This window comes from Pongo abelii, chromosome 9 (assembly GCF_028885655.2).
Source record: "Pongo abelii isolate AG06213 chromosome 9, NHGRI_mPonAbe1-v2.0_pri, whole genome shotgun sequence".
NCBI lineage: Eukaryota > Metazoa > Chordata > Mammalia > Primates > Hominidae > Pongo > Pongo abelii.
This window is the reverse complement of record NC_071994.2, coordinates 10,608,255-10,622,663: the sequence shown is the minus strand read 5'-3', so window position 1 is coordinate 10,622,663 and position 14,409 is coordinate 10,608,255. Positions and strand designations below refer to the sequence as shown.

At 59.6% G+C, this 14,409-nt stretch overlaps 2 protein-coding genes across 9 annotated transcripts in view; one reads left to right on the top strand and one right to left on the bottom strand.

Annotated features, from left to right (window-relative positions):
* MACROD1 (mono-ADP ribosylhydrolase 1) overlaps positions 1-14,409 on the bottom strand; it is a 170,341-nt gene that overhangs the window by 83,055 nt on the left and 72,877 nt on the right. The gene's annotated exons all lie outside the window — the stretch shown is intronic.
* Positions 1-14,409, top strand: part of FLRT1 (fibronectin leucine rich transmembrane protein 1) — an 87,113-nt gene that overhangs the window by 45,724 nt on the left and 26,980 nt on the right. Inside the window, exons 1-2 of one of the 5 annotated variants that reach the window (XM_054525732.2) lie at positions 9,854-10,051; positions 13,721-13,833. The exons of 1 other annotated variant lie outside the window; for it this stretch is intronic. The gene's annotated coding sequence lies outside the window, so the exon portion shown is untranslated. Of the gene's footprint in view, positions 1-9,853; positions 10,052-10,190; positions 13,834-14,409 lie in introns of those variants that run through there. 3 more of the 5 variants (XM_054525731.2, XM_054525733.2, XM_054525730.2) reach the window with 3 other exon arrangements.

The following is a 14,409-nucleotide window of genomic DNA, read 5'->3' as shown; positions in this document are numbered from 1 at the left end:
GCACTGTGGTCCTGGGGCCTGTCCCAGCTGTGACCCTCATACAGGGATTGGCAGAGTGCCAGCAAGGGCTCAGGACAGGCCCTGCCTGGTATGTGGGGTTCTGTGAACATCAGTGTAACACCCCCCCACCCCATCGCAAACCACACATATCATGGGTATTATCAGAGCAGCGGCTGAAGGCACAGGCCAAGGACAGGGAGCAAGGCAAAGGAGGGGACCACTCTGGGTGTAGACTCTGGTATTCAGTCGGTGCCCCATACATGCTTCTCTGATTGAACCATGGAGGTGAGGGGGTGTGGCTGAAGCCTGTTCCTGCTTGGGGGCTGGCCACACAGCATCCCAACTCCAGGCCCAGAGCCAAGCCTGACAGCCCCCCTCCATTGCCTCCTGGAGCTGCCGGGAAGAGGTCCAGGTCCGTTCTCCCCAATTCACAGACATGAAGACTGAGGCCACGGTTCCAGTGGCCGCTCGGTGGTGGGGCTGGGGCTTGGCAGCATCCTGCAGCCCTCTGGACTCCCGGCTCTTGAGTGCCGCGTTCCACCTGCTGTGTTCTAAATGGACATGCCATCCCCACAGCTGTGTCAATAAATCAGCCATTTACAGAGCGGGCACCGGATCCCCTGACAGGGTTGAAAGGTGTGTGAGCTGCAGCATCCTGGGCTGGGGCAGAGGGGCCGTGGCGAGAATGGATGGGGCTGTGCCCATCTCCCCAGGCCCTCCTGTGGCTGCGCCTGGAGCCCCCCGGGAGGGAGGCCAGAGCCAGGAGCAGGCCAGAGCCAGGAGCAGGCGCAAAACATCCCTTAAATATTGGTGCTCTCGGCAGCACTGGGCCCCTGCTTAGCAGAGGGTGGCTGAGCCTGGGGAGTGGAGAAAATCTTGCCTCCTGCTCTGAGCAGCCAGAGGAGACGCTGGGTGGAGGATGATCCGGGGGAACCGTGGAAGGCAGGACGGGGGCCAGGAGCATGGCTGGAGTGATTGATGGCTGGGAGGGAGCCTGAAGTAGGGGAGCCCTAAGGTGAGGGGCAGGCAGGTGAGGGACTTGAGGGCAGGGCTGAGGGACTGAGGGCCAGGCCGGGGCCAAGAGCTCGTCCTGGGGGGTGAAACAAGGCTCGGTGCCTAACGGTGGTGGCCGTGGGAGTCAGAGCTCCAGGCGGAAGTGGAGTTCGGATTCAGGTGAAGCTCAGGGGTCCCTGGGCTGAAGACCGAACCTCTGAGTGCAGGTACCAGGTGGGAGGGTGGGGACCCCCAGCCTGGAGCCCCAGACGCCTGTCCTGCTGCACCTGCAGGCCCCTGGGTCTCACACAAAGAATGTGGAGCGTCCTCCTCTGAGAGGACTCGGAGGGGATTCCTGGGCCTTGGCATTTGGGACCCCTGAAAGTCATCTGCTCCCATTTCGCCTGTTTCCCTCAGCTCAGACTTCACCACGACCCACAGGGCACCAGACACAGAGGTAGGCAGTGCTGTGCCTGCTCCAGCCCAGGGCCCCCTGCCTCTCTGCCCTGACCTGTCCCCACCCTTACCTCTCTCTGCCTTCCGTCCTCGTCACAGCAGCTGCCGTGTGCCACTGGCACCTCCTGTGTGCCAAGTGCTGGCTTAGTCTCCCCTGGTGTTTTCTCATATCCCATTAACAACCCACACGGTGGGTATCATCATCCCCATTTCACAGGTGAGGAAACTGAGGCTCAGGGGGGCAAACTGACTCCACAGGCCAAAGATGAATGAGTAAAAAGCAGTATAATATGTAAATGGAGCCGGGTGCGGTGGCTCATGCCTGTAATCCCGGCACTTTGGGAGGCCAAGGCCGGTGGATTGCCTGAGCTCAGGAGTTTGAGACCAGCCTTGGCAACATGGTGAAACCCCATCTCTACTAAAATACAAAAAAATAGCTGGGCGTGGTGGCGGGTACCTATAGTCCCAGCCACTCCAGAGGCTGAGGCAGGAGAATCTCTTGAACCCAGGAGGTGGAGATTGCCATGAGCTGAGATTGCACCACTGCACTCCAGCCTGGGTAGCACTGCCTGGGCAACACAGTGAGACTCTGTCCCCCAAAAATAAAAGAAGCAAATGGCGGGATTTGAACCCCAGCCTGTCCGCTTCGGGTGCCTGGCTTTTTTCCATCCCGTCTTCCTCCCTCCTCTTGATCCTCTCGTATTATGTTGTATTTCTGTAAGCTGCCACAAATCCTTTCGAGAACGAGCCGGGAATAAATAAATAAGCATGTAAGTGAGTAATGAGAGGCCGCAGTGAGATGCCGACGCCGGGTTAGAGCTAGGACCTGGTATCAAAATAGGAATGGGACTCGCCAGACTGGCTCCAGGTCTTCTGCTAGTGTGTGGAATGGGGGTTCGGTGACTCCTGAAGGGCCCCAGCCCCAAATTCCCAAGGTCAAGGGGTGAGTCAGCAGGGGTTGGCATCAATAGACCAACGGACCTGCCAGGGCTGGTGAGGGGCGCTGACCTGGGGGGTGCTGGGCGAGTGTGAGCAGCGTGCAGGCAGGCGTGCGGCCAGCCCCGCGGGCAGGGGTACATGTGCGGCAGCCCGGCGCTGCTGTGGGCTGACATGGAGAGTGTCGTTTACACAACTGGAACAGGTGCCGGGTTCTGGCCTAACTTTCAGTGGTCCCTCAGGAGGTGGAGCTGGTGGTGAGGCAGAGACTGAGGTTTCCATAGCGTGTCCCCGCCATCCTGCACACGGGCCTGTGTGTGCATCTATGAGCGTGTGCGTGTACACAGGTGTGCGTGCAGGTATACCTGTAAATGAGTGCATGGCACGCGCGCCTTCTGCATTCCTGGAGGATGCTGCCTCCCACTCCTCTCAGCTCCCTCCCAGGCCTGGGGCAAAGCAGTGACAGAGACTCAGCCTCCGAAGGTGACACGGCTATTTCCAGGCCTGGATCCTGGCCAGAGGCAGCAGGAACACATGTGTGAGAGTGGGGGATGCCTGTCCCCCAGCCTCGAGGAGCCCCTGGCACGTGCTCTGCCCACGTGCATTTCCTGCTCTGCCCCTGCTGCCTGAGCTGCCTACCTTTCCTGTGAAGCCCCCTCCCTGCACTGTGGGCAGGCGCTGTGGAGGCAGCAGCAAAGAGGCAGCGAGGGTGGGAGGACAGTGAGCCTTGGGGTCAAGGGGCCTGGGCTTGGGTCATCGCTGCTACAGGCCTGAGGCAGTTTCTTTGCCTGTCTGAGCCTCACTTTCCTTCTCTGTAAAATGGGTGGACAGTACCCACTTAGGAAAGCGCCTAGAAGGGACCCAGCTTATGACAGTGGGGTCAAAGAGTGATGGGCAGGTCAGGCAGGGCCAGTCAGGAGGGAGCAAGGCTGTCCACATGCCCGTGCTGCTTCGGCTCAGCCCTAGGCCACACCCCGTGCCTTGGCGACCCCAGCATTCTCCGTCACCCGCCAGCCCAGACTGGGCAACCAAGAACCGTAGCCCCAAGGTCCAAAGAGGTAATGCCTTGGCCTGGGCAGGGCTCAAGACCACAGGACTCACGGGGAGACCTGCATGTGTGGGGGCTCTGCAGTCCCCCTGCTCCCTCCAGCCAGCCTTGGTGCTGCCCTCCCACAGCGAGGGTTTCCGTCTATGGGGAGGCCACGTGCAGACACAATAGACACAGTTCTAACTCTGCCTTATTATAACAATGGGTCCTATTATTACCCCAATTTACAGATGAAGAAACTGAGGTTCAGAGAGGTTCGGTCATTGCACAGATCCCCCAACATATCAGCAGGTTTCAAGCCCAGGCAGTGGGGCACCAGGGAGGATTGGGGGTGCTGGGCAGAGGATGGGGCCTGAGGGCAGAGGGCAGCTTGGAGAGGCACGCCCGAGTGGACAGGTGGGGAGCTGGAAGGCTTAGTGGGGCTCCTTGGAGAGCAGCGCTGTCCCTGGGCACCACAGAGGTGGTTCCTGGCCAAAGCTGATTCTGTCCTGTTCAATTTTGAACTGAAGTGCAAACAAGCCTCAGCGCCCGCTGCTCCCGCCCCAAATCGAATTCATGCTAATATTTCTCTGCAGGCGGCGGGCTGCCTGCCTTCTGGGGACGGAGGGCGGGGGATACTGGCAGGGGGGCCAGGCCCAACAATGGGGCTGCCGGGACCAGGCCATGTGTCTGGGGCGGCCGGCTTAGCTGGCTGGGATTGTCCCCCCAAATTAAATTTTAACCCAGCTCATAAATCTTCCACTAAGTACGTCCCCTGCCGCCCGCCGGGTCCACCCCAGGCCGCAGCATGGGCCAGCACAGCGACAGCCTTCTTCCTCTGCCCCACGTGGCTGTGGGGAGGCTGGGCCTACCTGCCTTGGGAAGTGGGACGATCACCCACAGACAGGCCCAGGGGCAACCTGCAGGCTGTCCCAGGAGGAAGTTCAGTGTTGTCCGTTGGGGGCCTGCTTCTCCCAGCAACCTTAACTTCTCAGGCCTCAGTTTCCTCAGCTGGGCAAGTTGGGGAATAACAGCATCCCCAGCAGAGATGCAGAAGGAATAAGAGATGATGCAGATAAAGTCCTGGGGGGGTGAGGAAAGGGGGCTTTTCTCAGGGGCCACCCCACCCCCACAGAAGGGGAGGCTCAGGTGCCCTTCCTGCGCCCCCAGCCCCTGCCTCAGCAGATGGTTAATGGCCTTGCAGCCTCAAAGGAGGCTCAGGGAGGGAGGGTGGGGGTGGAGGTGGCCACAGCCTGTCCCTGCCCTCCCTCCCTCTGGAGCCCTGGGGGGTGTGAGCTGAGTCGGCTGGGCCAGGCCATGAGCACTCAGCACTGGTGGGGTGGGTGGCTGCGCACACACAGCCATTCAGAGGAAGCCGGGACTCAACAGTGGGATCCCCCAGGGCTGGAGTGGGGAGGAGGGGCTTAGCTCAGAGCCCACCCTGCCCCAAGTCCTGCATTCGGGGCCAGAGGGAGGCTTCCTTTGTTGAATTGTGGTTTTAGGAGGCGTAAAGTGCATACCGGCACCTGTACAGCCTGGAGTGTGCAGCTCTAAGACCTGGGAATCTTACCTATGCATATGGTGCCCTTGTGACTACCCCCGAGCTCAGAGGATGGTACATTCCCTCCCCACCCCCAGCTTTCTACTCTCCAGTCCAAACCTGTCCCTCTGCTCTCCCCATGCCCTCAGGAGGAAGTCCAGGCCCTTCCCTGAGGTCCCCTAGCTGACCGCCCTGCCCCAGGCTGAGTTCTCTCAGGACAGCCACAAAGCCAGCCTTCCTCCTGCCTCTGGGCCTTTGCACAGCGGTTCTGCGGCTGGGGGTGCTTTTTCCAGCCCCTGCAGCCCCACTTCTGTCTGAGACTGCTATTCATGCTCCAGGGACTCACATCGTGTGTTCAGGGAAGACAGAGAGGGGGAGAAGGGCATGAGGAAGGAAGGTTCTCGTGCTCACAGTACAGAGATGTAGACACACCCAGATCACCCAAGCAGCTGTGGAGCTGGACATGAGCCCTCATCCGCTCCTCCAGCTAGCCCGTGACTTCCACAGGCGGTGCTGGGGATGGAGGCTGGGGATGGAGCTGGGAGGGGAGGTAGCAGGCAGCCTGCTAGCCCTTCCCTGTCCTGGCAGGAGCTGTCACTGCCTCTCTCCTTGATGGCGGGGTACGAAGAGAAGCCTTTTGACGCAGGGAGATGACCCCTCCCCGGCCTCCACCCACACAGCAGCCACGTGGCCACCCTGATCAGCTGCCACAGTGACCGACACCCCCCGGATGTGTTTGTCCTCCCATAGCAAAGCACAATTCACATCCCCACCAGTAAATGATGTGGGGCCATATTTCACCTGCACCCAAATGTGGGCCTCAGAGGCATTAAAATAAATGACGGCACGGTTCACTGAGGTCTCCGATTCTCGGGTCTGGCAGAAGTGCACCTGCGCAGCGCCCCCACTGCTCTCCTGGGCCCCTGCCCCAGTTCCATGCCCTCTATGCAGGGAAATCAACCTGCTCCTGTCACCTCGGATGTGGGAACAGGGTCCTCCACCCAGACCTCACCCCAACCCTGCCACCCCTGCCACGGCTGTAGGTCCTGCCCAGCCCTGACCACAGGACGGTTGTCCCCAGCCCGAGGAGACTCCGGGCTGCATCTGCCTGCCAAGAAAGCCAGGTTCTCTGGGAACCAGACTGGGCAGGGTCCAGTTGGCCACACCTCTCCACAGTCGCCACCCCTTGCTGGAGCTCTGGGCTTGGAGGCAGGCATGCAGTCCCCAAGAAATGGGCGCAGCTGGTACCAGCATCCTGCAGCTTCACTCGCTGCGGCCTGCAAGGCTGGCCTTGCCCATGGCCCCAGCCACCCTCCAGGACGTGCAGCCATGGGTCCTTGTCCTCATAGTTACTCTCCTGTGATGATCTCATGATGCGGCATGCTTGGCCTGGCCCTTGTGGTCCCTCACCCTGTCCACCCAGGAAACAGAGCACGCCGTGCACGTCTGAATGGCCGGAGGCTGGACGCCTGCCCAGGGCTGGCTTCTCTGCACTGTGGGGTCCACAGACCACTCTCCTGGGGGCTGTTTCAGGAGATGAAGGCAGTGGGTACACAGGGCTTAGCTCCTTCTTTCTGCGACGGGAGAGGTGGAGAGGCCCGGATTGTGTCAGGAGGGGAGGCCGGGCCTCCTCAGCTGTTCGAGGGGCCAGAGCTGGGAGGGCCTCAAGAGGGGCTGTGGTGTGGAAACACCCCGGCGGTGGAGGCCCTGGTGGCCCTGTCACTGGCTCTCTGGGCCTCCCCTGGCTCTTCCCATAGGCACTTGGCCCCTCTGTCTCCACCCCAGGGCCCTGGGGGTTCTGTTACTCAGAAAGTGCTCTGCAAAAATAAAGTTGAACCCTGCAGGGACCCAAAGCAGCCAGATTCCTCCAGGGGTTGTAGGGTGAGGAGGTTGGTAAAAGTCGCTGCCTCCTCTGGGGAGGGACCAGGCAAGCACCCAGGGGAGCCGTAGCCAGGAGATGGGGGGACCTTGCGTCACTAGGCTCGGTGGCCAGGCGGGGCCAGGGAGGGGCAGCACAGACCAGGGGGCAGTGGGGCCTTGGGCGTGACTGTCTGGGAGCCTCGGGGTCCTCACCTGTGGAAGGCCGGCACAAGCATCCTCCCTGTGAGCCCTGCAGGTGCGGGTGTGGGCCTGGGGCAGGGCAGGCGCTCAGGAGCCGGCTGCCTGGCCTCCCCTTGCTCACCCAGGACAGCAGAGGCTGACTCTCCTCTCAGCTGCAGGTGGCACCGCTCTTTACAGTTTGTTTCTCCTGGCCTGGAGCGGGTCTCCTCCTCCTCCCCAGGTTTTGTTTTTCCATCAGCACACACAACCAGGCCACCCTTATTGGCTGTGTGACCCACGACAAGTCACTCGACCTCTCTGGGTCTTGGCTGCCCTGTCTGTGAAATGGGGATAATCGTGTGTTTCCCCAGGTCACTAAGAGCATGAGATGAACGACAGCAGACAGTAAGAGACTGAACAGAGCCTGGCACATGGTGGGCTCTTGGTGGGTGAGAGCGACTGTTCTGTTATTACTTGGCAGGGGCACTAGGCAGGATCGCAGGCGGAACTGGGTGTATTGAAGGCGCCGTTCACAAAGTCATGGGTGGGGTTAGGAAACCAACAGGGGAAGGTGGGCAGCTGTCACCATGGAGGCTGGGGAGGAGGCAAAGGTTACCAGACTCAGAGACAGCCACTGAAGCCACTGGGAGGGCCACTGACAAGAGAGGGACGCCTCAGGGACTTGTGCCCGCCCCCCCCAGCTGCCCTCCCTCCCTCCAGCCTGCTGCTGTGGCTCCTCTGTGAACCCAGCTGGAAGGCAGGGGCCCAGGAGCTCGCTGGTGACCAGCAGCCTTCCAAGGCACAGGGCGGGTGAGGGAGTGATCTGACGGGACAAGTGCTCTGCTGAGGGGCTGGCATTGCACCGCGGAGGTAAGGGCCCCGGGCTCTGGGTGGGAGAGCAGGGCTTGGTGCTGCTGTTTACCAGCTGTGAGACCGGGATAGGGCAGCCAAGTGTCCCAGTGTGCCAGGGATTCGTACCCAAACTCGGTCAAAACAGGGCCCGCAAGTCCCCTAGACCTGGGGCAGGAGGTTCATCATCTGTGAGCCCAGATTCCCCATCTATAACCTGAAGGAGTCATCGCCTCACAGAGCAGGGGTGGGATTCAACACGGGTGTGGGTCCAGCCCCCTCCCCTGACTCCCCCAGGGCTTTCTCCAGCCTCCTCCTCTTATTCATGCACTTTCCTTCCCAGCTGCCAGGTCGGCAGCCACGGACCAGAGAAAGCAGCTGAAAACTTGGGGAGACTGTTCTCAGAGCAAGGAACTCCCCAGTCCCAGCCTGGCCCCACTCCTGGGGTGGAGGTGATGCTTTGAGAGAAGCTGGCCCAGGGCCTGGACAAAGTGGGGCTCTTGAGGGAGGGTGAGAGGCCCTGAGACGGTGCCATCGGGGAAGCTGCCAGTCCTGTGGGGGCAGGGCTGAGAGGAGGGTAAGGGCTCCTAATGCCAGTCTCTGTGCCCGCTCATAGGTGTCCTGCCCCCAGGGAAAGAATGAGGAGGATGATGGTGCTGGAGCCGAGACCAGCTCTGCCCTGTGTGACCCTGGGCAGGGCATTCACCTCTCTGAGCCTCAGTTTGCCCCCCACGCCCTGTAAAGTGAGAGGGTTGGATAAGGTGGCGTCTTCATTCTTTCAGCACTTACGACAAGGCCCTCCATCCAAGTAACAAACAAAAGGGAAACACAAAGCCTGTGACTGGACTCAACAGCCATGTCATCCTGAGCCCAGAACCTTCTAGAATGGGGCTGGGGGAGGGGAAGATATGCACCCTCTCCCCACGGGGCTGGGGACTCATCCTCTGCCTGTCTTCCCAGGCCCCAGGTTTCAGGCCCCAAACAGCCTGAGTCCACAGGGTGACAGGGTGTGGGAAAGGCCAATGGGCTTGTGGGTCTCCAGCCTTTGCTCGTCCTCGGGAAATGCATCGTGTGTTGCTTTTCCCGTCTGGGAGCCTAATAGCCAGCAGTTATTTATCGTCTCGTTTCTTAGTGGGTAGGAAAGCCACAAATAAGTAAACTCAGGCAGCAGGGCACAATTACTGAGCCCGGTGCTTTATTTCCTCAACTCGCCTCCAGCCCAGGCAGCAGTGGGTCGATAATAATTTATGAGGCAGCCCCTGAGGTGGAGGAGGAGGAGGAGGCCAAATAACCACATTTGCTTCCCCGGGCCCTCCCTCGACTGGCTCTGCCTGCTCACAGGTGGCTGGGCCAGGAGGCTGCGGGATGAGGCAGGAAGTGGAGGCTGTGGCCAGCCATCGCCGCAGGAAGGGTCCCAGCTGGAGCACTGCGCAGCCCCAGGCCTTGTCCCCAGCCACCAACAGACCCCTTCTCTGAGGCGGGGGCATCCCAAGACTAAAATGGGGGCAGGGGTGGCGGCGTCTCTCCACCAGGCACTTGGGGTTTGTCTCTGGGGCTCTGCAGAAACCGCGTGGGTCGGGTCCAGCCCTGCACTCTCAGGGAGCCCTGAGGGAGGAAGTAAAGCAGGAGAGCGGAGGGGGAGGGCCAGCCAGGGTGGTCTCAGTTTGGTCTGCTCTGCAGGGGGCACTGGCACAATCTGTAGCACTGACCTCTGACCTCTGGATCAGTTGGTCACTGACTGCTGACTGTGCCTAGGAGAAAGGGGAGGAGGGAAGAGAAGACGAGCAGGGACGTGGGAGGAGGAAGGGAGGAGGGAGGGGAGAAGGAGGGAAGAGAGGATGGGGAGGGGGCATGGGAGGAGGAGGGGAAGAGGGAGGGGAGGAGGAAGAGGAGGAAGAAGACGGAGGAGGAGGGAAGAGAGGACGAGGAGGGACGTGGGAGGAGGAGGGGAGGAGGGAGGGGAGGAGGAGAGAAGAGGGATGGGGAGGGGGCCTAAGACTCCAGCTCCTGGGGCAAGGGAAGTGGGCCGTGGCAGGCTCTGCTGCAGGGTCTGCAGCCCGCGGAGCATGGGACAGCGTTCACCCCACCTCAGGAGGAGGCTGGGATTTGGATTTCATCACTCACGTAGCTGATTTCATCACGTTTCATTTTCTGTCAAGTTTCCTGCCGTTACAATCTCATTCATTCCTCTGGGGACATGAGGATGCGAGGTAGGGAGGTTGGGGGGCGGGTGGCACCACCGCAGCTTTTGCCCCAGGGCTGCACTGGTGCCAGGGAGGTGGATGTGGGGGGATGAGCCTACAGGGGTGAGGCTGGGGTGGGGTTGGGGCTGGTGGGTTACAACAGTAGCTGAGGTGCATGCCCAGGGAGAGCTGGGCCAGTCCTTCGGGCGTTCGCACAGCACCTCCTGGAGTCCTCGCCACAGCCTAGAACGTTGCCGCCACCATCCCCCCATCCGACAGATAAGGAGACTGACGTTCAGAAGACACTCGGCCCAAGGGGCGCAGCTGCTGAAGTTGCATGAGGGGCCCCAACTCCCCACCTGGACACCGGCCGTTAGCACTGTCCTGTCCCCTCCAGCAAGGCTTACCTGTTCTTCCCACAACAGCCCTCCTGACAGTGGGCCACTACCCCAGTCCCCCCAGGAGGCTGCTGAGGCCCGGCACAGCCAAAGGCAGGAGCACTAGAGTGGCTGCTGGGCCAATCCCACCATCTGGCCACTCTTCTCTGTGTCCCGAGGCCTCTCTCTGGGGCTGCAGGAAACATACTGAGGGCGGTGGGGTCACTCTGGGCTCTCAGGTGGTACGGAGGACAGAGGGGCTGCTGGCCCTCTATCCCCACGTGATCTCAGCTCCTGAGGGTCCCAAAAAACAATCCTCCCACCCAAGCCAGGACCATAGTACACTCTGGTGTATTCAAAAGGCCACCGTCCTTCCTGGCCTCCAAGCTTGGCCCGTGTTAGGGTCGCCGTGGCATCCCGAGTGGGTGGAGTCACTGCACAGTCTCAGGCTCCAAAGAGGGCTCCAATTCCTACCCACTAACGTCTCCCCTGTTCTTGTCTTTCTGTCTGCCTCTTAAAAAAATTAAACACGGATGGTTTCATATGGGGAGAATTAGTATTCCAGGCAGGCCAGGGGATGTGATCAGAATGTCAAGGCCAGAGACACGGGGCCTGAAGGGAAGGGAAGAGGTGCTGGGCCTGGCAGGGGTCCTGGGGTGGGGGCAGAGGGCTCTGACCCTACCTATGGAGGGCTGGTGGGGCCTCCCAGGGGCCTATATGCCGCTGGAGAGGTTGAGGTTGGGTGTGGCCGGAGGTCTTGACACAGCATCCACGATGGGAGGAGATGTGGCAGCTCAGAGACCGCGTGTGGTCATGACACGTGGCTTCCCACGGCCCAGCCCGGCTCCTCTGCCCTGTCCACTCCCACTCTCATTCAGCCCTCACTTGCTGCAGGCACGTGTGCCACTGTGTGCCAGCCACCAGCTGGGCACCAGGGAGGCACAGGGCAGGGACAGGCCTGTCCTCACCACTGCATGTCATCAGCACCAGGACCCTGCCTGGCACACAGCAGCCCCTTACCAAAAGCCTGAGTAAACGGGTGCATGAACACCCACAGCCTCTCCCCAAGCATGGTTTGAAGAAGACACGAATGCTGGGAGGTTAACAGGTGTCACCAAAGACAAAGTCAGTTGGTAACCGCTGGAGTGAACAAACTTTAATTGGCATCTTTGCCGCAGGACTTCTCAGAGCCTTTAATATGCTAACGTGCCCTGTGACCCTGCAGAGGGAGCTTGGCTTGCAGCCTCCTGCCGACCTTTAGTCCCTGGCCACACCGGAGTGGCTGGTGTGGCCTTGAGGACCCAGAGTGGAGAGAGGAGTGAGTTTGCATCCAGGCTCCGGAGCAGACCCCCTGTGGGACCCTGGGCAGGCTCCTGAATATCCGTTTTCTCAGGTGGAAAATTGGAATGGTAATAACAGTGCCTGTGCATTCAGTGAGGCGACATGTGAATAGCGTCTGCCTCGGACACAACACAGGGCGGCCACTACTGTTGTTGTTAGTATTATTATTATCCATATCAACATCTCAGCTCTGTGTGCCTGGGCCATCTAGAACTCAATCGAGTCAGCTGCTGGTGTTGTCACTGCTGTTGTCACACAGTCCTTACCCGTAAGAGCTCACGGCCCTTTGGGAAAAGACAATTATACTCCCCGGTGGAGAGGGCAAGGGCTGAGTGAGCCAGGAAGCCAGGCCTCCACCTGGTGTGCTCACCGCTGCCTGGCATCTCTGCCAGTGGCCATGTAGACTAGGTATGGATGCCCCTGGCGGGGGCAGTCTGGCCCACCTTTGGGCATCTCTGCCTGGTACAGATTTCTTTCTTAACTCCATCCCTCCCAGTCCTTCCCTCCCAGTCCTTCCAGTTTTTGGGCCTCCCAGAACAGGTCAGTCTTCCTTCTCTGCTGAGGACAGGAGACTGCCCTCTTCCCTGGACAGGGCTGAACAAGCCCCACCCCCTCTTGGTCATGGCCAAGGTCACTCCCCACCCACTGGGCCTCCCGCTCTGTAGTGTGGCTGTGCGTCTCTAAGAGCCCAGAACAGAACAGTGTTCTAGTCTGGTGTGACCAGGGTGGAAAGAGGGAGGAGGTGGTATAGTGATCACCTCCTTCAATATGCCGTTGATTCCTCCATTAATGCAGCCTGTGCAGCAACCAGAAGCTGGGGGCAAGGCATCCCTCTGTGTCTGGTACAGTAAGCCACCTTGCTCTGCAGAAGCAGAGAAGAGCCGGCTGATAGACAGCAGGGTGCCAGGGGAGCCTGAGAGGCCAAAGCTAAGCAGGCCAGGGCCGGGCGCGGTGGCTCATGCCTGTAATCCCAGCACTTTGGGAGGCCAAGCCAGGCAGATCATCTGAGGTCAGGAGTTTGAGACCAGCCTGGCCAACATGGTGAAACCCCATCTCTATTAAAAATACAAAACTTAGGCTGGGCCCGGTGGCTCATGCCTGTAATCCCAGCACTTTGGGAGGCGAAGGCAGGTGGAGCACGAGGTCAGGAGTTCAAGACCAACATGGAAGATGGTGAAACCCTGTCTCTACTAAAAATACAAAAAAAAGTTAGCCGGGCATGGTGGCGGGCACCTGAAATCCCAGCTACTCAGGAGGCTGAGGCAGAGAATTGCTTGAATCCGGGAGGTGGAGGTTGCAGTGAGCTGAGATCGTGCCACTGCACTCCAGCCTGGGCGACAGAGTGAGACTCCATCTAAAAAAAAAAACCCAAATAAACAAAGTTGAGCAGGCTAGGGACAAGGAAGGGTCAGGGAAGCTTCCTGGAGGAAGAAACAGTTGTCAGTTGGAAATGAATGGCAGGCTCCTGGAGTGAAGGCCTCGTGAGTCATCCATCCCTGCTCCTGCCTAACCGCAGGGTGACTAGCAGAGCCATTTGGTCACGTACGTCATGGGGCAGACTCCGAAAGCTCAATGTGTGGCTGCGGTGGGCGGGACCATTTGTCTTTGGGAAAAGTGGTTCAGAGAGGCTGACCACAGAGGCCAGAGGCCTCTCAGTGCTGGCCCCTATCTACCAGGATTCAGAAAGTCACCCCCGACCCCATGACCACGGCATCCTTGGCTGTGCCTGGGGTTCACAGGGGAACTGGGGCCGAAGCACTTCCCAGAGGTCACATCCAGGTTGGGGGGCCCAGGAGTGGATTTCGCAGAATGTCCCATCTGGGCCTGTGTCCCAGGAGGGGAGGCAGCCACAGGTCGCCCAGCCCCGTGTGCTCCAGGAGTGAAGGTACTAGGGGCCTCCTTAGCTGTGGCTTCAAAGAGCCTCGTTATTAACAAAAGTGTACAGCGAATCCTTTCTCTTCCTCCTTCTCTCCTTAAGGCAGGCTCCCGAATGAAAAGGAAAATATGCAATGAGAGGCACTAAGGAAACCTCAGAGGAAATCCAGGCGTCTGCAAAGATGGGGAAGGAACGACATTCTACTCTCGTGTGAGGTGTGGGCTGGCTTGCTTGCTTTATTTATTTAAAATAGTCTCTCTCTTTTTCCCCCATTCCTCCCAATTCAGCTAGTCTCTCAGGCTGTGCTTTAAGTTCTTTTGAAGTGTTACAACCATTTTCTCCTCTTTCAATTAACAACAAGAAAAGGAAGCTAATAGCTTCCTGAGCCACTTGCTGTAAATATTAACAAAGTCTGGCCGCCTGGGCCGAGCGCACAGCATTGCTCTCGGCCAGAGAGAGCATGTTTACGGGAAGGAGGGAAAGGGTGGGAGATTTCCAATACAGGCAAAAAATCCCTTGGCACAGGCTCTTGCTGGTGCAGGGAAACCAGAGAGCTGGGAGCTGAGTGAGAGGGCACCTGTCCCTGGGGGCTGGAGGCTGGCAGAGCTGGTGGGAGGGAAGTAGAGAACGGAGGTTGCTAGTGGATGCTTCTGGAAGGAAAGGCAGCTTCCCCCAGCTGTACCTGAGTAACTCGGATGATGGCATATGCGTGGCCTGGAATCCCCAGCTCACAGCGGAGGTCTGAGGAGGGCTGGGTTTCTAGATGCAGCAGGCGGAGGGAGGTGCTGTAC